The following is a 25,449-nucleotide window of genomic DNA, read 5'->3' on the forward strand; positions in this document are numbered from 1 at the left end:
TGTGCTGATGCATGGCCAGGGGCAGCTGGAAATGTGGTCAGGAATGGGAGCACAGGGCTGGGGAGTCTGCAGCACCAGCCCCAGCACTGATGCCTGCTGCTCGCTGGCCTTGAGCAGCTCATATCCTTTTCATCTAAAACCAGACTAACCCCTGCAAGGGGACAAGGGTTATCCAGTGGTTTTGGGTTCTTTTTTGGAAAGGGCCTCAAATAGCTATCCCCTGTAAAGATGAGATAATACATGCCCAGGTATCATGGTGATGGGCACCATTTAAAGAGCACAAACAGAGCAGAGCTGTTAATGCTCCATCCTCCCAGCTTCCCTGTGTCAACACCACTCCCCCAAGACCATCCATTCGTGACACCATCCCAGGCTCCTGCTCTGAATGTTGTGAGGCTTTGTGCAGTTTACACAGGGCTAACGCTGTCCTGCAGGACCTAAATTCTCCAGTGGCTAATTGCTTGAGCATGTCTTTGTTCACTCAGCTTTCCCCACCAAAAAAGGCATCCTGATTTTATAAGCTGTTAGAAGCCTGAAGATCCAGCTCTACACTAACATGTTGTTAGCCACAATTATCCCCTTTCTGACAAAGGATTCCTGATTAGGGCTGTTGCATATTCATCCGTAGACTGCGCCAAGCCTGGCTTTGTTTTTCAAGGTCGAGGATTGCATTTCTTTGGATTCAATTCCCATCCTAGACATAGATTACAAGGCAGGAGAGGAGGAGGCAGCTGAGGTTGCTGGAAGCATTGAATCCTCCTGGTATTGCTCAAAACATCCACCAGATGTATGCCAGACATGCCATGTGAACCAGGCATCCTCACAGCCTTTGTGTGCATGGATAGGTCAGCCAAGCAGCCTCCAAACTGACTCAGGCTGCAGGTCTGACATGATGAGATCAAAGAATGGGGAACCCTAAATGTCCCTGGTGCAGAAAGGTGGGTGCTGGGCAGGGATCTCAACCCAAACCACACTTCCAGCAGTCAAGACTTCATGAACTCCTGTTTCACATCCTCCCTGGGGTCCCTTGTCCCGTTTGCGGCAGTGGGAGAAGGGACAAACGGGGTATTCAGTCAGGAGGGAATATTTCACAGCGGAACTTCAGCTGCTGTCCCCTGCTGATTTCCTCCACTTACAAAAAAGAGAAAAAAGAAGAAAAGGAAAAAATAATTACTTCTCAGCCTCTAACCTTTCCAGCAAGTGACTCTGTAATAAATAATCCACGTCTCTCCAGTGCAATCCATCAGCAGAAGCGCCTAATTACTTTAGATTCACTTTGAAAACCCTTCCAGTGCCACTTTCAGATAAATAAAAAATTAACATGGATCTAAAGCAGTAACCTGGAGAAGGTTTCCCTACTCTTCTCCCTCAGTCCTCTCCACATCTGGGATGATGTCTGGAAAGCTTCACACCCAAAGACGCTTCCCCCTGTAGTGCTGAAAGGCAAGCTTGGATTGCAGTTCATGGCACAAGGGAAATCAGCTGTGGAGTGTCCACGGGGACACTCTTCTCCAGACATGCAGATGCTTGGAGAAATAGTTGGAGACAGACCCAGTGCAACTGCTGTGTATAAAGACTTTGCTTTTCTTAATACCTTTCCTTGGGAAGTTCCTGATATTTGTTTCTAAAAGTGCATTTGGGAGGATGCTCCCCAGTTGCGCTGTCTTCTGCATCACCCCCTTCTCTCACATCACTCCTTTCTCTCCCATCACCCCTTTCTTTCTCATTCCCAAGATTACAGCACCTAAAGGCTTACCTAAAAGCTGGCTGAGATGACTTGCCCCTCCTTGCACCCCAATTCACCCCTACCAAGGCTAAGGGGCAGCTGCTGTGTGATTTCTGCAGTAGAAGATGCCCCAAGCACTGTGCTCCCGCTCAGCATGCCGGGCACGCTGCAACACGAAGGCTGCAACAGAGGAGACAGGGGTCACTCGAGAAATTATTTCTGTAATGGCTCTGTCCTGTAGCAGAGACGGGAGGAATTCCCAGTCTTCCTTGCCTGTTTCCAGCTGCTGCGTCTGTATCAGTTGTGTGGATGGATGAGTGCATGAACACAAATGGAGCTCTCATTGCGAGAGTGCAGCACAGTGCCGTATCCAGAAATGTTTGAAATGGAGCTGGGCACCAATGGGCAGCACTTTTGGAGAGATTCTTAGGAAGTGAGTAGCATAACACTGAGCAAGCCAGGGATGTGCTCATGTTAAGGATGGTGGGCACAGAAGACAGTGAGAGCACTGTCTCCAAAGCAGCCCTAGGCATCCCCTGCCATGCAGGGATGTGTTTTAATGGAGCTATTACCAAAGCAAATGGGGTCTTGCTGTAGGACTGTTAGAATAGGGATTGTTAGGCAGATGAATTTCATTACAGTGGACGTGAACTTGTTCTGGTGAAAGATCAAACCAGAAACCAAAAAAGATGTTCAAGGCATCCTGCTGCAGTTATCCTTAAGGGAACTAAGAGTGAGAGGAGGAAAGATGCTCAGTCATGTGGTGGAATGAAAAGGAATAGGAACTGTGGTTGCTCACAGCTGTCAGAGACATAGGGGTGATCCCCTACCCTCCTGGAGAAGTATCAAGGAAGCAAGGGACAGACAGCTTGGCTTGGGGGTACTGGACGGTACAGGGTGCTGGAGTTGCGTTATAGGGTACCACGTGTTCCTGCATGTTCTCGATTTGTTGGTGCAAATTACTTTGCAAGCTGCACCTATTTGTCACAGAAGATACTAGCCCACATGCAGGTGATTGAGATCATGGTGGGACAGATACTTCCACTGGCAGCCCAGATTGCTATTGGACCCAGTTAGTCGCTGCAAAGAGTTTTTGTTTGGAAGCAAAAAACACTTATTTCTTGGTATTCCAGCAATAAAATTAATATCAAAAACCTACCTTCATTTCATTTTGCAACGAGTCAGAACAACTTATGCCTTTGGTAGATGAAGGTTGGAGCTTTCTAAAAAGACTTTGTCCATCTCTTCTTCATCTTTATACCCCACTTCTCCATTCCCTTCTTTCTCTTCTCTCACCTCTGTGCTTAGGGCCCTGGGCAATACCTGACAAGCATTCGGAAACGAAACCCCTACAAAAAAGCAGCAAAATTAAATATCTGAGAAAAGCAGGCCCAGAACCAATAAGGTCTGATTTCACCGTAGGTTACCTCAGCCAAGGCAGTGGTGTGTCAGGGGAGGAAGATGCTTGAAAAACCTCCACAGGAGAATTAATTAAACGAATTTCACTCTGCCAATTGTTTGTTATTTTTGCTGACCTCACCAAGTGGATTAATATTTAATTAGCCTTTAGGAGAAGTGGAAAGCACTTATTAACCTGTTATGTCAATCTGTCAGGCCTGGGGTCTCAGGACAGGCGTTGTTACCACGAAACAATAGAAATATCAAGGTCTGTTTTTCTCTATCTCGGCTGTTTTCTCTGTTGTAAAGTGTCTTTTTTAGGGGGGGAACATGAGGAGGGGACCCTCTCTGCCTAACTGAGAGATGTCTAAAATGAGTGCCCCAAATCTAGATGTATTTCAGCGGCCAGGGCAAGAACTAGGGAAGCCATATGTGATGTCCCAGGCACAGGTGGGAAGCACATATGGATATATGATCCCCTTGGAGGTATTTAAGAGCTCAGGCTAGATCTCATCTGCTGTGATGCTGATAACTAATGAAAGGTTTGGGCTTTCCTTCATTTTTCTTGTTTAAAAACACTGCTTCCTTTTTATTGTGTTCACAGTTATCATAGTTCAAGCTCTAAACTTGGTGTCAAAATCTAGTCATCAGTGGGGACATGTGATGGGGCTCTGCAAGATACAGAAGTCCCAGGTGAGTGTCCATTAAAGAAAAGCTCTAAACCAGAAAACAGGATGAACACAGATGGCAGAACAAGAAGCCCATCCCCACCAGTAACAAAGACCAGAAGGTCCCCAGCCAGCATCTATGTTCAGGGAAAGCTGGTGAGATTCACCCTGAGATAACGATCATGTCTGCTTGCCACAGGGCTGGGTCTGGCCCAAAAGAAATAAAACCTCAAGCACAGTTGAACCCTTAGGAAATACCCTCAGCAAAACAGTGAGATGAATGCTGTGTACAAGCTAGCGAAACTGTGAGGAGCTTGAAGAGACATAGTGGCTAAAGTGGAACAGCATCTTCTTTGATAGAAATTCTCACAGATGCTGGGCATGGCCAGTAGCTGACATCGCAAGTTACTGCTCAGAGAGGAGCCAAAGCAAGGTGTCTTCTCCAAACGTCTCCAAATCCTGATGGTCCTGAGCATCACAAACAGCTGCAGATCTGCACTTTGACTTCAGCTTAGTGAGTCGAAACTAAACCTCAGGTTAAAATAACTCACTGGGTCTCTCTCAGGGTATTCCACACTCCACCAGCACACCCCATGAGCATCTACACCCTGGTTTTGCCATCTAAGAAGGTCACCAGAGAGATGCCAACCACCACAAGAGCCAACTTTCCATCACAGGTAGAAAGCTTCAGCAGAGAGCAAAAATGACAAACCCTATTCAGGAAAATACAGGGCTGGCAGTGGGCATGGGCTCGTGATTCCCTTTCAGTCCCTGCATGCAGGAGGTGAAACCAGCAAGCAGAGGCAGGAGCAGGAGCATTTGGAGGCAAGCCCTGAGCATGCAGCTTCGCACCGGCTGCCAAGGTGGGTCATGCTCCCCTCCCTGCAATCTGTGCCGCTCTCAAAGGCTCTGCCTGAGCCTGGTCACCTCCTGGGGCCTCGCTCCCACAGGGCAGGGACGCTGGCCACAGCGCTATCCTGCCTACATCGGGTGCTGATACCGCTGCTCCGTGACAGGCCATATCATTTATTATTATTATTATTATTATTTTTTAAAATTAAAATCCTCCTGAGCTTTATTAAATAGGGATGCTGATAGGTAATTAAATCGCAACTTAATTAAATCCGTCTGCTCAATCCAACCGCGGCACGCTGGCTACTCTGCAATCCCTGTGAGAGGTGCTGTCGGCGGAGAACGGCAACATGAATTAAACAGCATCGCATTCAGCACTGCCACCTCCCCGCCAGGCACAGCTGGGAATGGGACCAATGGGTTTCTCCACCCATAGAGCAACAGGAGAAGGTGGGGAGACCCGACGGGGGACCTGACCTGACTTCATAAGAGCTTTTTGGGTAGGGACTGACTCCCTCCAGCGTGGCAGGACCAAACTAAGGCACTGGAGGCATATTGGAGGATTCATGACTAACTGCTTTGGCATAACATGGTAGTGTTGGTCATCAGGGCCTAAGGCCATGCTGGTGGCTGGTGTCACCGACCTCATTTGCATATGGAAGCCCATTGCTTCCATGGTTTCCCAGGAATGTTTGCTGCCCCGCGTGGCAACAGCCCCGGCTGGCAGTTGCCCACGTTCCAGAAGCCGCTGTAGACGTGTGAGGAGGCAAGAGAGGGCTGAACGAGCACTTCCACACCTTCCACGTGTCCTGTGGCATCGCTGGTGCAGCGTCTGCATCTCCAAGTGACCCTGGTGGCCATGCTGCGAAGGGAAGGGCAGAAGAACAGGCCCCCCAAGCAAGTCCGGTTCCAGCTCCCCACCAGGGACTGGCGGGAGGAGCGTGAGTGGGAGAGGAGGGAGGCTGCTGCCAGCCAGCTCCTAGCCCCAGCCGATCCAGTGACTGGCTCCCTGTGTGACTTGGTGGAGCAGGGACAGATTGTTGAGGAGGACAGCCAGCCACCTCTCAGCCAGAACTGGTGGAGACTTCCGCACTACCTGTGTGGAGGCAACAAGGAGAGGATGACCTGTGAAAAGAAGATGCCCCGACCGGCACATGCAACTCCTCAAGCAAAACCAGCCCTCTGCTCGAGCAAAATACCTTTTGCAGAGCCTGTTTATCCTATCTTTTCTTTCTGTTGCCTAATTTTTTGATGTATCTAATTTCACCTTTTCTTAAAAGGAGTTCGTTTTATTTGTCACGATGTGAACAGACAAACACTTTCTTTGCCTATTGTGAAAACCTGTTCTTGTAGTACCCGCTGTATTTATCTGTTTGTTAAATAACCAATTAAAACATTTCTGAGCCTAAAGCCTGGTTGAATGAATCTTTAAAATGAGCGTGATGGGAAGTTGGTGGCAGCTCATCTACTGAGAGCGGAGCTTTTACAAGTGCACTGAGGGAGGTGCTGGAAGAACAAAGTGTCGGGATGGTTTTAAAGGGAGTTGTTTTGTGGAAGTCAGTCTTCAGGAGAGTCTGATCTTATTTAGAATCATAGAACAGTTAGGGTTGGAAAGGACCTTAAGATCATGCAGTTCCAACCCCCCTGCCATGGGCAGGGACACCTCACACTAAACCATCCCACCCAAGGCTTGAATTTGTGGCAATTCAGTCACTGTCATATTCAAAACAACGATTTTGGAATGGCACCCTGTTGTTTCAAATAATTTGCAGGTCTGTCTTTGGGGAACTGGTCATTTTAAGCAATGGTGTGCTACTGCCAAAACAGTGGTGAAACGGCTGTTTAATGAGGTAAGAATCCCCCTGTATTTGGCACTGGTGAGGCCGCACCTCGAATCCTGTGTTCAGTTCTGGGCCCCTCACTACGAGAGAGACATTGGGGTGCTGGAGTGGGGCCAGAGAAGGGCAATGGAGCTGGTGCAGGGCCTGGAGCACAAGTGTGATGGGGAACGGCTGAGGGACCTGGGGGTTTAGTCTGGAGAAGAGAGGGCTCAGGGGGGACTTCATCTCTCTCTACAGCTGCCTGATGGGAGGATGGAGCCAGGAGGTGGCTGGTCTCTTTTTCCCTAGCAACCAGTGGTAGGACAAGAGGTAACAGCCTCAGCCTGTGCCAGGGGAGGTTTAGATTGGATATTAGGAAACATTTCTTCACCAAAAGGGTGTTCAGGCATTGGAACAGGCTGCCCAGGGCAGTGCTGGAATCACCAGCCCTGAAAGCATTCAGAAACAATGTAAGCGAGGCCCTCAGTGACACAGTTTAATGGTGGCCTTGGCAGTGCTGGGGTAATGGTTGGACTTGATGATCTTAAAGGGTCTCCTCAACCCAGCTGATTCTATGATTCTATGAAAAGGAGGGCAGGCAGGGAAGGGCTTCAGACAGATAACAATGCTAGAACATGGTTCTGTCACCAGCTGCCTGATACCAGGTGCCTTTTATTAGTTTTCTGAGAGTTTCAGCTCCTAGAGGCAGCACACTGAAGGAAGTATTTTTGTGGGCAAGAAGGATTAAAGCTTTTCTCTGGTTTAGTCAGGAGGGTGAAGTCTTCAAACCTTTGAAACAAAAGCAAAGAAACCCGGCGTGTGTCTACAAAGCTCTTCTGCAATTACCAGAAGACTGGAAGTTGTGATTTGAGAGACTGGGGCTGCTGAAGCAAGTCAGCAAGGGCAGAGTCCCCATGGGACAGATGACCCAGCCTGCACAGCCATACCCAGACAGAAAGGAGGACAGAGAAAATAGGTAGGTCCTTCCAGAGGTAAATGGGAGAGTGAATACCCAGAGCCAGGCTCTCCATGGCTACAGAGAGAAAACCTTGCTCTCCATACCACCTTGATACCCTCCAGCCTTCTTTGCCAGATCTGTCCCTGATCCCACCTCAGATGAGCCCTTTTGTACCATGCTAGAGGTTATTCCTTCACTCTGCCCACAGGGTAAAACAGCCACTACTGCATGCAGTGGGTTTTAACTCTCCTGCAGCTATTGCCTCCTTGCAGTCCCAGAAAAACCCTAGAGCTCTGCTCTGGCCATGGACCCCCCCAGTGGAAGCACCATGATTTCAAAGAAGGTCTCACAACCACTTGGGTTCCCCCAGCTTTTCAGCCTGGGATCCAGGTACTTGAGCACCCTCCATGTCCCCTGCAATCCCCCAGGAGGTGGAAGAAGAAAACCTCAAAAACAAACCCCCAAAAAGCCCAAAGGGCAGCAGCATCTAGCGGAAAACAAAACCCCAAAGAGATGGACAAGAGATGGACAGGCTACAGGGAGCCTTTCCAAGGGTGATTTTCATGCAGTAAACTTGAGAGATCAAATTCCTAATCTGCTTCCACCTCAGAGCCGGAGGAGTGAAAGTCCAACCGGGATGAATGTTTAATGCTTGAGTTAGCAGGTGATGCCTTGTGTCGGGATGCTTGGGTTCCCTGCTCTGCAGCTGAAAAAGACTGGTACGTGAGCTCAACCAGCGTCCATCCCGGATATTAGGGATGACCCTACTCTCAGACAAAGGTCAAAGAGGGGTTGCCAAGCTGAGGATTCCCCACACCATGACAAAGTGGTGTGCGCTGGGGCTGCAACAACAGACGAGCTGTCCTGTCTGTATCTGCTGGGGCGTGCGAAACTTCAAACCTCCCTCCTCATTATTTTAGAGCCATTGAGGTGAGCTGCTGGAACACAGCACCGGGGAGGGCAGTTGAGAGAAAAAGCACCTCATTCCCACTGCTGGGTTTGCATTTCTGCTCCTGGTGATGACACATGTGGCTGGAAACCCACACATGGCAGCCTCAGCTCCTGTGCTCCCCACCATGAAGTGACAGGGATGGAAGGAGAGATGGGTCAGCTGCAGAGGGACAAAGTGGGGCACAGCCTGGGAGATGAAAAACACGCTTGTTGAAGATAAAGACATAGGCAGACCCCAGAACACACTGACAAACTGTTACAGGCACTAACTCTGAAACAAAGGTCATGTTGTTTGCTCTTCTCCTCTGTTACCAGAAGACTTTCTCCACTGGGAGTACATGGCCTTAATTTTGAGGGTCTGCTTAGAAGGCCAGACAATGGCACAGATGACTGACAGAGACATGAGCATCTATACTAGGAAATGCTTTTTGCTCTCAGAAAAGCAGGGGGAAATGAATGGATCATGTCCTCGGACTCTTTCATACATGCTGCACCATCGTTTAGCAGGCACTTCCGAATGTACTGTTTGTGGTTACTCTTGAAAAAGGTCTACTGTGAGGGAAATGATGCAGCCATGGGTGGTCACACTTACACTAGATCTCCTTTTCTACTGCACATGTGCCTCCTTCCCATCCAAGTTTCTGTACCTAAATGTCACCACTGCCCTATCAAAAGAGGGCAAATCTATTACATCCTGACCTAAGGGCCTGGACAATTAAGGTTTATGTCCAGAGAAGAATCTACATTCTGAGTACAGCCCTTCTCTTCTTTGTCAGATTGTTTTGTATTCTTTCATGTGTCCCAGGTGGTGCTGGGACATGTCAGACCACAGGGCAGCTTGAAGTTATGGGGCAAACCATAGGTAATTTGGCAGGAGAACATTAAAAAGCAAGAGGAGGAAACTATAAATTCAGAGTGTAACCACCATAAAGGGTTCTCTTAGTTCCCAGGCAACCTCTTAAAAGCATAGATAGCTCTTCCCCCTGCCTACAGAATGCCTTTCCCTCCCCGTAGGGTGTCGTGTTATGGCTCAGACAACAGAACACCATGGGAACAGTGACCCTGATGGATTTCACATGTGTTGCAAGACCTGTTGGAAGCTTTGCCCTTTCACATGCGGGACTTCTCTTCCATGCAGTATCAAAGTTTTGGCAACTCATGGCCCTGTTTCATTTCTCCCTCTCTGCTGAAGGGCTTCATCTCATCCCTCCTCTTCCTTTCTTATTGTCAAAGATGAGCCATCTGCCTTTAGAGCTCAGAGTGAACCATAACCCCAAGTCCTAAATTGGCTGTAACTCCCATGGCAACATCCAAGAACATTTATGAGGCTCATTTCTGGGAAAATAACACAGAGAAGCCATCAAAACCTTTCCTCATCTCCTTCTTGTGTGCTCCCAGGGTTACAGACCCTGGAGAAGATACATGTGTGGCTGAGATCTGCTTTCCAGTAAGTCACAGCTGCAAAGTGTCCTAACTTTCCTTAGCTCTACTACAAGTACTTCGTGGAATCACTACATTTCTGCGTTCCTTCCTCTTAACCAGAAATTAATTTCTTGCACCTAAGAAGCACTGAAGTGCCTAAATCACATTTTCGAGAGTCACGAGCATTTATGACCCGAATTTCATAGATCCTCCTTACAAATTGTTACCCTAACAATGTCCTTTTCTCCCAGCCAGACCAGTCTCTTATTTGCATTTTTCCTCCATTTCCCCCCTTTCTGGTTATCCTTTAACCAAAAATCATTGCCCAGTTCTCATTCTTGGTCATGTTTTAAGGATGAACAGTTGCTGTGGGAGGAGGAGCAGGAAGCATTCAGACCTCATCCTCATTTAGCTGGCCACTTCCCTGTCCCCTACTGACCCAAACCAGGGCTCTCCTGTCTTGCAGGAGCATCTGCCTGTTCCCATAACCATGGGGTCAAGTGCACTGCAAGCACCTGGGAAGCACAAGTGCTTGGGAAATTAGGTGTATTTCTTCTGAACTTCATAGTATGAAAAAGAAAATGGGTTTCTGAGGGAAATTGCTCATGGGAATCTGTTGCTAGTTTTGCTTCAGAAAGAAACGATGAGTGATAACTTAAAAATGATGCAAAAGAAACTGCAGTGGAATTAATTTTTCAAAGGCCATTTTTAAGGGAAATTTGGAAAATATTTGCAAGAAAACACTCCACTGCAGAGATCTGGACATCTTATCTCACTGAATTCTACTGGTGAGCCTCCTCTTCCTCCTCAGTCTGTTTATCTCCACTGCTGCTTTTAAGGTAATCACTTCTGATGAGGATTTCATTCTAGAGTACAGATTGTCAAAGTGGAAAACTCACATTCCAAATTTTCTTGTAAATACGTGTTTTAAACCTACTCATACAGCTGTGGGGAAATTTTCTGATATAAAATATTAGCTAATGTTACAGAATTGAGCATTTACACAGGAAACATATGAAGAAACATATGAAGAATGAACAAAGTCAGAGAAGAGCAAACTGAAGGGGACTTTTCGAAAGCCAGAAACAACTGGAGTGAAGCACAAAACAGCAGAAAGATACTAGTGCAAGGAAAATAGAAGATGATGTGAGAAAGGGGGACCTGGAGAACTAAGGGGAGGGTGAAGTTAGAGAATGTGAGTGAATGCATAGAGTAGACAGAAACAAGGAAACAGAGAGTAAATCTGTGTTTAGAGAACAACAAAGAATTTGTTCTCTGCAAAGCTGTTTTTGAATGTGGGCATGCTGCAGAAGACCGTAAAGAGAAGACAGTATGTCTGAGTGCTACCAGTAAAGTGATGGAGTCATAGATTGATGTTCTTCACCTAGAGGCTGAGGTTCCAAAGCTCTTTGAGACCTCGTATGTCCCCTTAGATGGTGTTACCTGCTGTCATCAATGATCGTGGTGTTGCTGAGCCTCAGAACCAGCTGCTGGCAGCAGGGACTGCCATGTGTGGCACAGCACAATGTCTCACAAGCCCTGAAAAACTGTGGAGGCCTTCCAGTTGTCCATGTGCATGAAACATACTCTTCCTCCAGCACCGATCCCAAGGGAAACAGCCGAGAGGAGCTCCGGAAGGTCAAAATGCAATTAAAACCAATGAGATTTCGTGCTACTTAATGGGTGCAAAGGAAAGAGGGTTTGCCTCTTGGGTCATGCTTCTCTCACCTGCACAGACCACACCAGACTCTCTCCTCAGTCTTCTTTCCCATTTACCTCTTGTGGCCCTTCTCATTCATAGCATCAGCCCCATTGATGACCAGGTCCAGCAACTGGGGGGACAATTAGGTAAATGTGTAAGTTTGGAGCGGAGGGGATTTACACCTCCTGTTGCCCTTGCAATGAATTACCAGGGCTGTTAATGGGCTGGTGCCCCAGTGCCTCGTAAATCGTGTGACTGAGGCTGAGCGGTGATGGGTGGCTTTGATCTGGACACGCTGCCCTGCCATGAACAGGAAAAGGAAGAGGTGATTTTTCATGGGTTACTACTCACTCCAGCCTCCAAGTTTTCCACTCTGCTGAAACTTTGACAGTGCCTAATAATCCATCAGCAAGACTTTCCTTGCTCTGCTTCCACTCCACTACCACCTTCATGGTCCCATTTAGCTTCTTTCACACGGACCCCGGAAAGGTTGACAGTCTCCCACCCTTCCAAAGCAGTTTGGAGGATGAGAGCAAAGGCTGGGGTCACTCCACACATTTCCTTTGAGGAGAGGAGTCACAAAGTGGATGCCGAGGTGAAGCTCACATCTACAGACCCAGGGGCTTCCCACCTCCAGGAGCTCCACCATCTGCAGCCCTGGGTAACCTGCATTGCCTGGAGAAAGTCCACTTCTCTTCTTGGGTTTTGCCATTTTGAGGATACCTTCAGCTTCAATTAAAAGAAAAGGCCAGTCTGCCCTCCCATAAACTGCTTCCCAGCAGAAATATTGGAATCTAGGTGGGAAACAACACAGGGGCAAAAAAACCCATTGCTAATTCACTGAGTTATTGAAGATGTGTCTCTAGATCCACATGCCTAGCAGGGAGCAGTAAGGTTCACACCTACTGAAGAGGCACCACCTGGGATGCCAAAGCAATTGGTGAAACTTTGAAGTGCCTCAGAGGAAAACCAAGTAAGAGGCTGAGATGTCACCTGATATGAGAGGGTTAGATGTCTTAGGGTTCATTTGAAATGCTCTAGACTATCTGCCATGCTGGCAGAACATGGGTTTTCTACAGGTCTCTTGTTATCTTCCAGCTATGCCTGGTGTCTTGAATACTTCAGGGTGTCTCAAGTAGTGCAGTACGTTTGGGCACCTGAGCATTTTGTCATTGTGTTTTTTCACCAAGGGCTGCTACTTAGATTTATTCTTGACTGGTCCTTCTGTTATCTCCTATATATTAGACCAACACATTGCATGAGTTCAATTTCATGTGTTCTGCCTTCTGAATGGAACCAAACGCTCAGAATTACACTGTTTTCTTAGACTAACTAATTCTTTGAGAGGGGTAAAAACCACCTCAGTAATAAATCCGGACTGTGAAGGCTTGATGTATCTGTTTTTCTGTTTGCCTCCACTGCTGCTACACAGAATTAGCCCTCACCTAATACAGAGTGCAGACTTGATACAACCTTGTTTAGCACAATTGGCTTGAATCCATTATATTGACAATATCAATTTGTGTAATTCCTGCATTAGGATTTTGTACTAAACTGTATTTGAAAGGAGCTGTTGACCTTGATTAGCTCTTTAATTGTGGTTAAAATCCAAAGTAATTCAGATACCAGCTTTGACTGTGGAAGGAAAGGGCTACGCCATGTGACAGTGCAGTCAATAACTGCCACGTTCTCCACGGACACAGTTCCCGTGTTTTATATGATCTAGGTCTCACCACTGTCTCGGTGCATCCATTTGCCTTCACTTTGACCATACCCTTGTGGTTTCACCATGCAGGGTGTATTGTACAAGCAGGCACTTGAGGTACAGTCTCCTGGACACATTCCAACTGAAGTATCTTCTGGCTCACACCACCTCTGCTTTTGTATGCAGGTGGGATTTTCAGTTCAGTTTTCCATCCTATGCAGAGGTGTAATGGTGCTGGGTACTACCCAAGGGCTGCTCAGGAAGGGATAGGATGGAGCCAGTCTACAAAGCTAAATTTCAGCTGCAATGTTGCCTTACTCACTTTGTGCAGCAAAAAGCAAAGCAGAGTGTTGTTAGAACACATTAAGAAGCCCACATCTGCCTGTCAGTGCCCAGATAGCGGTAGGGTAATAGTGTTACGGGCCCTCCAGCGAAGGGATGAACAGGCTTGCTGGTGTTTCAGCAGGCACTACGCTCTTACCAAAACTGAACAGGAGCTGGATGCCCAATTCTCCCAGATATCTGCAGGAAAAGATCAGCTATGTGCCTTGAGGTCTGTGCTGGGTGAAAAATGCCAGGCAGCGGGAAAGGCCATTTCCAAGACTCCCATGTGTTGAAAGGGAAAATGGATAGGATGAAGCCTGGAGGGGGAGAACCCTTTTAAGTCAATGAGGAATTCTGCCAGAAAGCAGCAGAAGGAGCAATTCAGCAGGAATTACAGAGAGTAAAAAAAAACCTGGCAAGAGATAGAGCCTGAAAGATGGAGCACTTCATTTTGGGCAAACCGAATGTTTCAATTAAAAATGACAGAACTGCGATCCTTTAAGAGCAGTCAGATTTTAATACATTTTTCATGAATGGAAGCAGCCCATATCCTGAAGACCTGACAAACTCTATTCTTTGGATAGCATGTGCTCTCCTGGATCTATGTCTTTCTGGCGTCAGATGGGGTTGCCAGCCATGGATCAAAGACAGAAAACACAAAAAGACCTGCCAGGCATCTTGTGCTACATATGTGTGCAGAATATAATGTGCAGAGAGGACACGGATGCCTAGTGCTACAGCAGGGAAGGAGAGGGTTCATGGGAAGGAAGAGTAAACCAACAGTGGAGAAGAGGACACAGAGATGAAAGAACAGGCTGTGAAGAAAACTAGTGTCAAGGAAAGGAGTTTGTGAAAGACAAGAGTAGAGCAGTGGAAGTGGAGACAGGGAGGGAGGGAGAGGAGGAGGGAGAAATGTACCCTCTGTGCCTGGGAAAAGACAATAAAAGCTGCGGACTCTTGTCACGCAGGACAAGCCCAGCACTATTTACTGTTTGCTCATTTAACCTGGTTAATTTTTAATAATGTTGAAATTTTCATTTTAATAATTTAGGTAAATTATTTATTAAACCACGGGATAAAGGAATCATAGCAATTATGAATTGACAGTGTTACCTGAGGCTCATGAAAAGGTAAGGGGTTTTGCAAAGTCCTTGTTATTGGATAAACATTAAATTAGTAACAACTTCACATCCAATTCAAATTACCTTCTTCCGAGTCTAAGATTGCTCTCTCTTGGTCTCTCCTGGGAAAGAGCACCATGGGCAAAGACGGTTGCAAGGAGCCATGGCTGTCCTGTGTGGGGCTGGGGATGTTTCTCCTAGATGTCCTTGAAGCAGGGACGAGGCAGTCTTTCCATCAGAGGGTGGCAACCAGGTAACATTCACTGCTCTGATCATGGAGAAAAACACAACGGGTTAATGGGAAAAGATGTCTGGATGGGTCTTGTGGCTATGGTTATCAGAGTGGTGGTGGCTTTTCTGGTACAAAAAAGGTCAACAGGAGGGTGCTGGTATGTCCTACCTATTGCATGACTCCTTGTTATATTTTGGAGATGCAGACTTCCAAACCAGCTCACTGACCACAGGAACCAACTGCCTGATGCCAACTGCCTTGTTGAAGGTTCCTGAGGAAATACAGACCCAGTCCTGGAAGATCTCAAGTTTGTTCTGGAGATGTTTGTGTAGAAATGTAGTCTGCCACTCGAGGAAAGCAACCTCTGAAAATTGTCTACAGAGACACACAGCTCCCCACTTGAAGTGATTGTATAGGGATTGCAAAATACAGCCTGAAAGGGTGAAACTAATGAGCTTTGAAAACACCAAGGGAATGTAGCATCCAGATACTCTCTGCAAGAGCAAGGATTTTGCTTTAAAGTAGAAATCTAAATGGGGAATGGTGAGAGGTGGGAAAGAGGAGAATAAGGATAGAGTCTGGAACCTGGTGGCCTCGGTCAGCAGAGTACTGCAGCCCTTGCCCAACTTTCAGCATCAACGTAGGCCTGCAGAATTCAAACCAGCCACCCAGAATTCAATGGCAATCCCAGGTTTTAAGTATTGCAATGAATCAGAGCCAAGTTTGCATTTTCATATTTTGTGATGTTTAATTTTCAAGCATTTTGTTTTAATTACCAGTTTCCAATCATTTTTATGTTAGCTCTGAGTGCCTTTCCTACATTTTCTTCTCAATAATTAAAACTTTTTAATAACATTACTTTCAATCAAAGGATTTCAATTTATCTTCTAACTTAGTTCTATCCTAATAAGTTTTTTTTCCCTGGGAATTTCCTAACATTCAGTAAAGGAAATAAGCATTTCTAAAGTGCAATTTTTTTCCTCTCCAATATATTGAGAGCTCAGTTTTCTTGAAGAAGTTCTTTGGAAAAGCATGAAGGCACGTTCAGAGTCCTAAATATTTGTGCACAAGATGATGTCCCAGATACAAATTTGTTCTTTCTTTTTGGTTTAAATAGCAATAGCCACCAACTAACATGTGAAAGAAGTTGATAAACAAATATGTCCCATAGACTAAAGGAAATGCCCTCCTAGGTTTGAAATCTGCTCAATCACATTTTTGTATCATGCCTAGCAGGTAGGAAAATACAACCTATTAACTGAGAAGATAATGTTGAACAAAATACACAGTAGTGAACAAATCCTTAATCCAACCGTAAGGCCTGCCTGCTTTATAATAAAATAAACCAGCCTCATTACAACAAACAAGCGAAAATGCAATTCTTCCAAGTCTCTAAGCCCCACATGAATCTAAACTTGCCCATCTCCAGGGTCTATAAATTGCCAGAGCTTCTAAACTCCGGAGAGCTTAGCAAAGTCCCTCTGAAGGATGCGTATACAAAGGAAGTCACAGAGAAAACATAGAAAGTCATAGGTAGAGAAGAAATAGGAAATAAATAGGAATCACTGAGTTCTCACTAATGTGCTAAGGCACTAGTCAGCATTGTGGACAGTCCCCTACACCCAGATCAGCATATTCCTGAGAATATCATATTAACTGAAAACAAACAAAATCACCAAAGCACATCCCGTGGGCACCTCAGCTCTCCTTCCTTTGCCCTCGATCTTCTCTTGGATTCTTCTGTCAGGAGATCAAGTGATAAATTTCAAGTGTGAAAACATGTTGTTACTGTGAGTCAATGACAAAGATAAGATACCAGAGCTGAACAGCTTTTTGCAAGGAAATGCTAATTCCACAAAGACATGGAGTTTGCTAGGAATCTGTGCTGCACATTTCAATGAAAACTGATCAGAATCCTTCATTCTGGTAAGGTCCAAATGTATGTTTCAAATTAAGCAATTGGTTTGCATTTTTTAGTGCGTAAGAACACTAACACACAAGCTATTTTAAACCTCTTTCAAGATCACGATATTACAGGATATATTACGTTTGTTCCTTTCATAGCGATTTTTAAATTTTGGCTTTTCATTCAGATATTGAAATTGCCTATAGAAAGTCTGAGCTTCTACTTCAAAACCCAAGTTCACAACGGGAATGGCATTATAAACTGCCATGGAGCTCCAGCCTCTGGAAGCAACTCATGATGCAGGCAGCATCCAACAACTGACCCTCTGAAACCACAACTGACTCCATGTAGGCTATTTACAGCCTCTTTAATTTCCTTTCCTCGGAACTTCAATCTAAATTAAGACAATTTGGCACCTTCAGGAGGTCCCCAGTGTCTGAGCAGCTAATGAACCAGGGTGAAACAAGGTGCCTTTGGGTGGAGGCACCCATTAGTTCCCAGAGGATGGAGGAGCTCCTCTTTCCTCCAAAGCGCTGCTGTCTCACATGCTTTTTTGTTCACGGGGAGTGTTTTCCTTGCAAGGTGACTGTAGCCAGAAGATTGTGCAGGCTCGCAGCTCTGACTGAGTACATTATATTATCTGACATCTTTTCTGCTGCTGAGCAGAGACTATCAGCTGTTCAGTGGAGCCCACACTAGGATGAACACGCCAGGGCAGGAAGCAATTAATAAAACATCTGATTACTTAGAGCAGCTCTTCCCAAACTCCTCCTTGGCTTGCAATAACAAAGGCCTCTGCCTGCGCTCTTCTACCTCCTGTCACTGCTGCCATTGCTCTCGTATACCAAAGTTAACAGTGATTATTTTTCAGGGATGGGGTCCGATCCAAAGCCTAATTGAAGACAAAAGGAAGTCTTCAATGGACACTGCTTAGCTTTGGATCAGTCCCGTGGGCAGGAGAGAGGACACACAGAGAAATTCAGATGCATGGAGCCCATGTTCAGGAGCAACACACCCACGGGCTGTGCCTTTGCTGCAAGGGCAGCCATGGAACTGCCAAAAACCCCAGTGTGGCCAGTGGCCATTTCCCTCAATGCAAGGGGCTCTGCTGTCTCCCACCCCACATGCTGTACTGCAGCCCCATCTCCCACCACCCCTGGCTCAGGCGGACCAGCAGAGCCAGGCAGGGACACTGCACGTTTGTCTTTATTTTAAGTTATGAACCACACTGCCCGTTTGTCTTTATTTTAAGTTATGAACCATTTTCCACGCCCCCCCCCTTTTTTTTTTGTTGTTGTTATTATTAAAATTTTCCAAAAAGGAATAAAAATAATCCCTCCCCCTTCCCTGTCCCTCCCCGCCACGTTCCCAAGGTGCCAACTAATCTCCGATGCCCAGCTTGTACACAGCCACCTCTAATTGCTCCTGCATTTTCATCTGGTGTAAGTTCAGCCATCGCTACAGCTGCCCCTCCTCCCCCCGGGAATTCACACCTTCATTATCACTCTTTACTGCAGAGCCGTCCGCAGGCTCCCGGCTCCGATAAAAAATAGAGCAGCTTTTCAGTGGTTTCAATTTTAATTACCAGCATCAAGGCAGCTCGCATTCTCACCAGGCTGTTTCGCACTAATTAAAGTGAGGAGGAGTTTATGGAAGGGACACCAACTCCACTTCACTCCCTCATCTATTATTTACAGACAGTAATACAAATAATTTCCAATTTAAACAGTCTGAGCTGGCCAGCAAAGAGGAGGGAGAGGTGGGGAGAACACTAAGCAAGGAGAAACTCAAATAAAGAGCAGAAACTAAGAGGAGGGGATGGAAAATCGACTCCCGGTGCCCTCTAGTGGGATGATTTCCTGAGGGGTCACAAGGTTGGAGGTGTGAACACGGCCAGGAAGGCCAGTGAGGTGGCAGGCATTGGTTTCTCCTTGCCTGGCCTCACCTGTGACCTTCAAGATGTGACCAAGCAGCAGCAAAAGACAGTTTTGGATAAGGGTCCAGTTTGCTCCGGCTCTGCATTGGTGCATCCGGTTTGGTCCCATGCTGCTCATGACTGGTGGTGCTTCGTCTTTCCCATGGGCATGGCAAGCTGCTGGTGGAAATAGGCTCTGAAAACCCTGGGTGGGCTCTGCGCTGGCAGCAACTCAGTGTTGGGTGCCCAATCCAACATGAAGATACCAGTCCTGGTGGGATGTGAACCTGGGGTAGCGCTGAGCTGCAGTTCATGAACAGGGTTTTCTGGGTGTCTTTGGAAAATCCCCCCATCTAGAAGATGGGCTGTCCACACAGACGACCAGCTCCATCTGTCAGCAGATACGGTTTCCCAAGGCTTGGGTTGTTTTCCTGACCCGTCACTCTCTCCTTGGATGTGAAATGTTCTCCATCCCTCAGGCTGGCTCCAATCAATCTCTCCCAGGGCAGCACATGCCAAGCCTGCATGTATTATGGATTTGGAGGAAAAAACCTGAGGATGGGCCAGCACAGAGGTAGATGGTCCCACCCCCATGAAAACAATGCCTATAAACAGAGACTGTTGAAGACCCCGCTGCACAACAGATTTTGCCATGTCGAGGAATTAAAACGCAATAGTGTCTCAGCCCCGTTGCTTTGTTTGTTCTTGTCGGCATAGATGAAGTGATCAATACCAGTGAACTTGTATTATAGCTCTGATCTTTACAGGGCCTGAAATGATGTCATCTGTGGGTCACATTCGGATTTCATTTAAACCAGTGCTGATCAGGAATAACTCCAATAAGAACAGGGTTACCCTGGATTTACACCAGGCTAAGGCAGATAAGCCTGAAGATCAGTGACTGAAGGAGAAGAAGTTTCAGCATAAATGTTATTACTACAGAAAAGTAGCTTGATTGAAGCACAGATGTTGAATGTTAATCGCTGTAGGCTTGATCCAGCATCTCTGTAAGTCAAAAGCAATATCCCATTTACTGCAACATCTCAGGATTAGATCAATGGCAGGTAAATATTCAGAGACTAAAGCACCTTACTCTTGTACCACCTCTAGAGTGTGTGAAGTGCCTGGGACTTCAGGGAAGGCATTCCTGATTTATGCCAGAGTGCGAAAAAGAATCAGGCCCTGCCTTCTGCTTTTTGAGTGCTTCCAGGGGCTAATGATGATATTTGGAGCAATTTTACCTTGAGATGATCGATTCAGACCTGGGCCAGGCTGGCTGCCAGCAAAAGTCGTAACCAAGGGACAGCCTATGGAGTGAGTGGAGGTCTCAGGTACGACAAAGATTTCCACTGTTAATCACAGCAGATATGTTGCATGTCCTTTTAATAGCAACCAGTTACGGGTTCCAGGTCAAGGTACGCTGCTCTCTTCCCTTTGGTAAAGACAAGACTTGGGGCTGACAGTTGACTTTTGTTAGAAAAATGTGAGCTCAGCCCTGGTGAAGTCTTCTCTTCTAGGGTTGGTACTGTGGAGTCCATAGCTGCAGTCACGGACAGGGACTTCGGCCAGGATGAACATGGAATCTATTTTTCCCAAACTTCACAATTCCTTTGTGTCACTGACTTAAGTATCTTTGCTGTTGGCCTCAACTGACAGTCTCACTTGATCCTTGAGGGAGAAGCTGAGGTGTGTGTCAACACAGAGGCTAAATCCCTTTTACCCCAAGGGGTGGTTTCCAGGGCCTGGGCTGTATTGATGGAGAGGAGCCAGAGCTCGTGCTGAACCCAAGCTCAGACCTTCATCTTCCAGAACTGTCACCCTCCTCAGGACTATCCATTAAAGATTTGGGGTAATTTGTATGACTTTTCATCATGAGCATAATGTGAGCACACTGATAACTTTGTGTTGGACACTGACTCCAGCCATCATAACTCCTTTGCAATTACTGCCCCATCCATCCTTCTGCACCAGCACAAGAGCCCACGGTATGGACCAGAACTGGACTTTAGCACCTGCCTCCCGTGATGTGCTGCATCCCAGTCCCTTGAGCACCTCAGAGTATCTTAGACCAGGTAACATGTATGGCAAAAAGAAGCAGACAAGAAGCTCAGCCCTTGTTCATGTGCATAGCTCATCAATGGAACAGCCACAGGACTGAGACCCCATTGCAATCTCCCTGCAAGGCTGAGCAGCTTTTGTGCTAACAGAGGCTCCGATGGTTGGGTCAGTGGGTGTCCCTGGGGCCGCAGGGTCAGTTTCCATCTATCTTTTGCTCCATGTCTGGCTGTGCCTGTCTAAGGAGAGAGGAACAGGCTTGCTCACACGCTGTAACTGGGTCAGACCCTAAGCGATGCTCACTCCACACACACTGGCAGAGCCCAGCTCAGCTCCAGCACCTGCCAAATGCAGCTGGAAGCACAAATCACTTCATAACTGCTGGTGTTTGTATGGCTGCGCCTGGGTACTCCTGTGGCCAGGCCTGAACATCTTTGTTACGGGTAACTATTTACACTTAAAAGAAAATATACAATGTCATATTTGCTCTCATCTGGATTCATGAGATGGATTTTGTTACGTTCTCTGTGGTGAAAACCAGTCATTCGTGTCTGCAAATAAACACTGCCGTTTTGGCCTCAACCAGCTCATCTCCAGCAGCATTAGTTAATTGTACTTTCAAATCCCTTTTTCTGTCCTAAAATGCACTTTCTGATCATCCTCTCAGTGCAAATATGGTAAATAACCAACCAATACGAACAGCCACAAAGCCATAAATGTTTTATGGCTGTTAAGCCAACATCCATGAATGCAGGCAGAAATTCCTCCTCCATTCCCAAACTCCAGTGAGCCCAGCTTGGCTCAGAGGGGAGTATGCAGCCGAGTAGCGGGGTGCACCATAGATGCCTGGTTAGTAGGAAAGGGCTGTTCACCACAGATCACAGGGAGCCCCTTCGTGGAGCTGAAATGCCTTTGCACCAGGTCTCTTACTCCCAGCCAGAAAGTATCTCTCTCTCTGATGAGAAAAGGGGGTTTTTCTAATTTATTGCTTTTATGGGATTGTTCCTCCACAGAGGCACAAATAGCAGCATATCAATAAAGCCAGTCGTTTGAAGTTGGATATTTCCACCTCTGTCACAGCAAAATAATTAAAAAAGGATTCACAAGATCATAAATTGCATGTCACCAAGGACACAGCCTCCTTAACCCTTCAAAAGCCAGGCTGTGCCCATCCAGGGCCCATGTTACTCAAGGCATGAAGAGACACTTGCTATTGTCAGCATCTCAACCACCAGGGTTTTCTTATCTGGAAAGAAAGACACTAAGGACCTGTCTACACAGAAAATGAACTAGCTGGCTGGCAGGATCGTAGCCCAGCTCCAGTATGCAAATGCACATATAGATTTGATTTTCAGCCAGACAAATGAGAAGCTGTGCTGCAGACCTGCAAGAGCTGAGCATTTAGTCACATTGAAGTTAAAACATGCTACAAGCACATCAGGCATTGGGGAAAACACTTTCAAACGTATTTGAAGAGTGGCAGCATGGAGAGGAGCTAAAAACATTTGTTCTCAGTTAAAAGCTCCTCTGGCTCCAGCTAGATAATAGAAAAGGATGGAGCCCATCTGGGTCAGAAACTGCTGTTATCCTGCTGGTCCCTCCCTAGCACAAACACAGCCAGAATGTATCCGAACCCATCGGAAAAAAAACCCACATTAATGCAAGGGAAGGGAATACACGTTATTTTCTAGGCAGGTTGCAACTTAGCTCCTGATACCACGGCCAGGTTGTGCTCCAGCCTAATTTGATCACAGGCAAGGTTAACAACCCTTGTTAAACTCTGCAGGTCAAATCCTGCCCTCTTATAAATCCAGGAGAAGTCTGTGGGAAGGGCTGGGGATGTAAATCTCCAGGTCTGAGTGCTGATGGCACACGGGAGGTGGACTCCTCAAGGCAGCAGGGCTCAGCGTAGAGGCAGGAGAGTGACCGGCTGGTGTGTGTGGCAGCAAATGCCTGCTTCTGGGGTGGAACCCAACCCCCAGATAGGCAGCAAGTTGCTGGTTTGATTTTGCTTTCAAAAAGACCATTTACCAAAGCATGTGGGGGTCTGTGGCATTAGAAGTCCCACTGGAGGTGGATTAGTGGGAAGAACAGAGCTAAGTGTGGTTTATCACAGGGTGGTGTATTATATTACACATATCCCATGGCTATATCCACTATAACTAGCATGTAAGGGAGGCATGTGTGTTTGCCTCCTTATGCCCTCCTGACCCAATACAAACCCTCTGGAAAAGTGTGTTTCCCTTTTTGTTACCTCAGCAAGATGACGGTGGATAGAGTAAGGGATGTATTTTGGCCAGCCTGGAATTTCTTGTGTAAGCTCCTCAGTGATACCAGCCATTCTGGTATCCCATTTTGATAGCACAACCCAAGAGCTCACTTGGGAAAGATACTTGCTGAGAAGTGAGATTTGGTGCCTGTTACTCCCGTATTGGAAGCTCAGGCAGAAGGTACACCCAGCATCCAAGTGGCACCAGCAGCACTCCTCACCACAGAGCCTCTGCACCGAGATGTGCAGCCTACAAATCTCCCAGTCCTACAGCAGTGATAACTGGTGCCATAAGCAGCCATGAAAACAGAGGGAGAGGCACGGTTCTCCTTTGCCCATGCTCTGCACCAGCACAAGCAATAGCAGTGTCGGTTGCAAGGGCAAAAAAGGGAATAAGCATGATGTTGAAGAGCCAAACACATTCACATGTTCTTTTTAGATACGATAGGGCTTCACTAGCCACAGGAGATACAAAATACATAGTACGTAGGATAATATATGGTGCAGAGGGTCTAAAGCTAGCTTTTTTCCAAGTACAGGCTTACTTTCCCTACTGCAGACTCAGAAATCCAGAGAAGCTCAAAGTCATTATGCATCAGTTTAGTAACGACCAGCAACAGACACAATGAAATTCAACCTTAAGCCTGGATGTTGGGAGGAGGAAAGCAGATGAGGAGCGACAATACGTCTGGTGTGTGCTTGATTTTAACTAATAGCCTTTCCCAGCCTTTTTTGCCCTCTGCACTGAGGACTGGAGGGGAAGGGGCTCACCAAGCTCAGCCTATGCATGGATGTAAAATCAGGAGCAGACCCCAACCCTTGGGAGCCCTGCCCTGCCTCCTGGTCCTCCCTCAACATGACACCAAATTAGGACCCTTCAGTGGCAGAGCCACAAACCAGGCAGACAGGGCTAAATGGCCCCTGGGTGCAGGATTACCAGGGCTTTGCTGGAGGATGGGGCAGCGTGGGGAATTGCAGCTCCCTTCCCATCACAGCCAGGCAGAAAGGGCCCGAGGAAGAGGCAGTGCATATGGAGAAGGGCAGCAGCTGAGCCCCGGCCCCAGGGATGTGCCAGGGAGGGGTGGGAAAAGCAGAGGCTGAACAGCAGTGCCCAAAGCAGGACCAATAAATGGATGCGTGTCAGGGAGGGAGAAGGTGCCTGGCACATTGCTCTGGTTAAGCAGGAGGAATAAAGGAGATGGAAAAGATGACTTCTTTTAGGACTGACACCAAGTATCTGCAGAAACAGCTATTTTTGCTGACCCTGTCTGGTACCACCAAGGGAGAGCCGTCAGTGAAACCCTGCGGATTTATTAAGGCATTAGGAGTCTTACAGAGACACCAAACCCATTTCCCTCGCTGTCCTCATGGCCTCCAGACTCCCATGGTCTGTAGCAGGCCATGAAATAAAGCAAGATCTTTGATGCTCTAGAGCAACACACAGAGATTTGTGCTTCTGCTGGAAAACTTCATTCAGGAGCCCATAAACTGAAACAAGTTAAAATCACAGCTTTATTCCTACAATGGTAGAATCAAATTGCTGCCCTTCTAGATATTTTTTCTATTATCTATCCAAAATAAATCATATCTATAAATAATGGAAGCTTACAGTACCTATCAGACTAGCTATAATAAGCATTTTGAATACGATGAAATATTGTCAGTAGGATGAAATATTGTCTGAGCTGAAGGTGTGAAGTTTGCCACCAGCTCCAAAGTGTAGAGATGCTCATATGACATCTGTCTCTTAATATTCATTAGGGAACTGGCAGCTACTGTAACATTATCACTAATCCATCAATGGTACTTGTGTAGCTCCCATTGCCATAACACCCACGTGCCTGTAGCATCACTGCAGCATGCCTGTGAGAAGCAGGAGAACCTGAATAGTCCATACCTGAGCCTCTGAGCAAGTGGTGGGGAAGTCTGAGGAAGGGGAAAATCCTTCTTTTCCATGCTGGGGGACAAGTCTGGATGGGATCAGTTGATCTGAGTGCTTGGTGACCTTCAAGCTGGATCCCAGTCCCACCAAAAGTCCTCCCAGGGGAGAGTTATCTGTGCTCATGCTGCAACACCACCAGAAAACCATGCTGGGACAGAGGGGTCTGAGAAAACCTGTAAGGAGATAAATTATAAGAAAATTGAGGGATGTGTCTTTCCACCAGTTTTGTCGCAGAGTGGTCCTATTTGGCCTTTGGGATAAGCCAGGGATGAGGGTGCTTTGCTTTGGCCTTCCCATCACCAGCCTTGAGACAACCACTGGTCACTGCCTCCTGGCGCTTGGAAACCCCAGGGAAGTCAAAGCAGAAGTGGAGGAACCATAGCATCTAGCCTGTGCATCAGCGATGGGACCAGAGGACTGAAACCTTGGCTGTGATTTCCAGAGCTATGGACTCCCCAGGTGGGATTCCTTGGGGTTGGCAGG

At 46.9% G+C, this 25,449-nt stretch overlaps 2 long non-coding RNA genes across 7 annotated transcripts in view; both read right to left on the reverse strand.

The window, feature by feature from the left end:
* Positions 1–1,063: 1,063 nt before the first annotated feature.
* Positions 1,064–3,046, reverse strand: LOC136016812 (uncharacterized). Its single transcript, XR_010613718.1, has 3 exons — positions 2,886–3,046; positions 1,757–1,906; positions 1,064–1,131 (listed from the first exon to the last, which is right to left on the reverse strand). It is a non-coding gene; the product is annotated as an uncharacterized LOC136016812 (long non-coding RNA).
* Positions 3,047–4,863: 1,817 nt separating this feature from the next.
* LOC136016809 (uncharacterized) overlaps positions 4,864–25,449 on the reverse strand; it is a 37,755-nt gene continuing 17,169 nt past the window's right edge. For 4 of the 6 annotated variants that reach the window (XR_010613712.1, XR_010613711.1, XR_010613709.1 and 1 more), the window contains 4 exons: positions 24,922–25,139; positions 15,048–15,150; positions 14,732–14,915; positions 4,864–5,740 (listed from right to left, as the gene is read on the reverse strand). This is a non-coding gene — a long non-coding RNA (uncharacterized LOC136016809). Of the gene's footprint in view, positions 5,741–11,529; positions 11,628–14,731; positions 14,916–15,047; positions 15,151–24,921; positions 25,140–25,449 lie in introns of those variants that run through there. The other 2 variants (XR_010613710.1, XR_010613708.1) reach the window with 2 other exon arrangements.

Source organism: Lathamus discolor, chromosome 6 (assembly GCF_037157495.1).
Source record: "Lathamus discolor isolate bLatDis1 chromosome 6, bLatDis1.hap1, whole genome shotgun sequence".
Classification (NCBI taxonomy): Eukaryota; Metazoa; Chordata; class Aves; order Psittaciformes; family Psittacidae; genus Lathamus; species Lathamus discolor.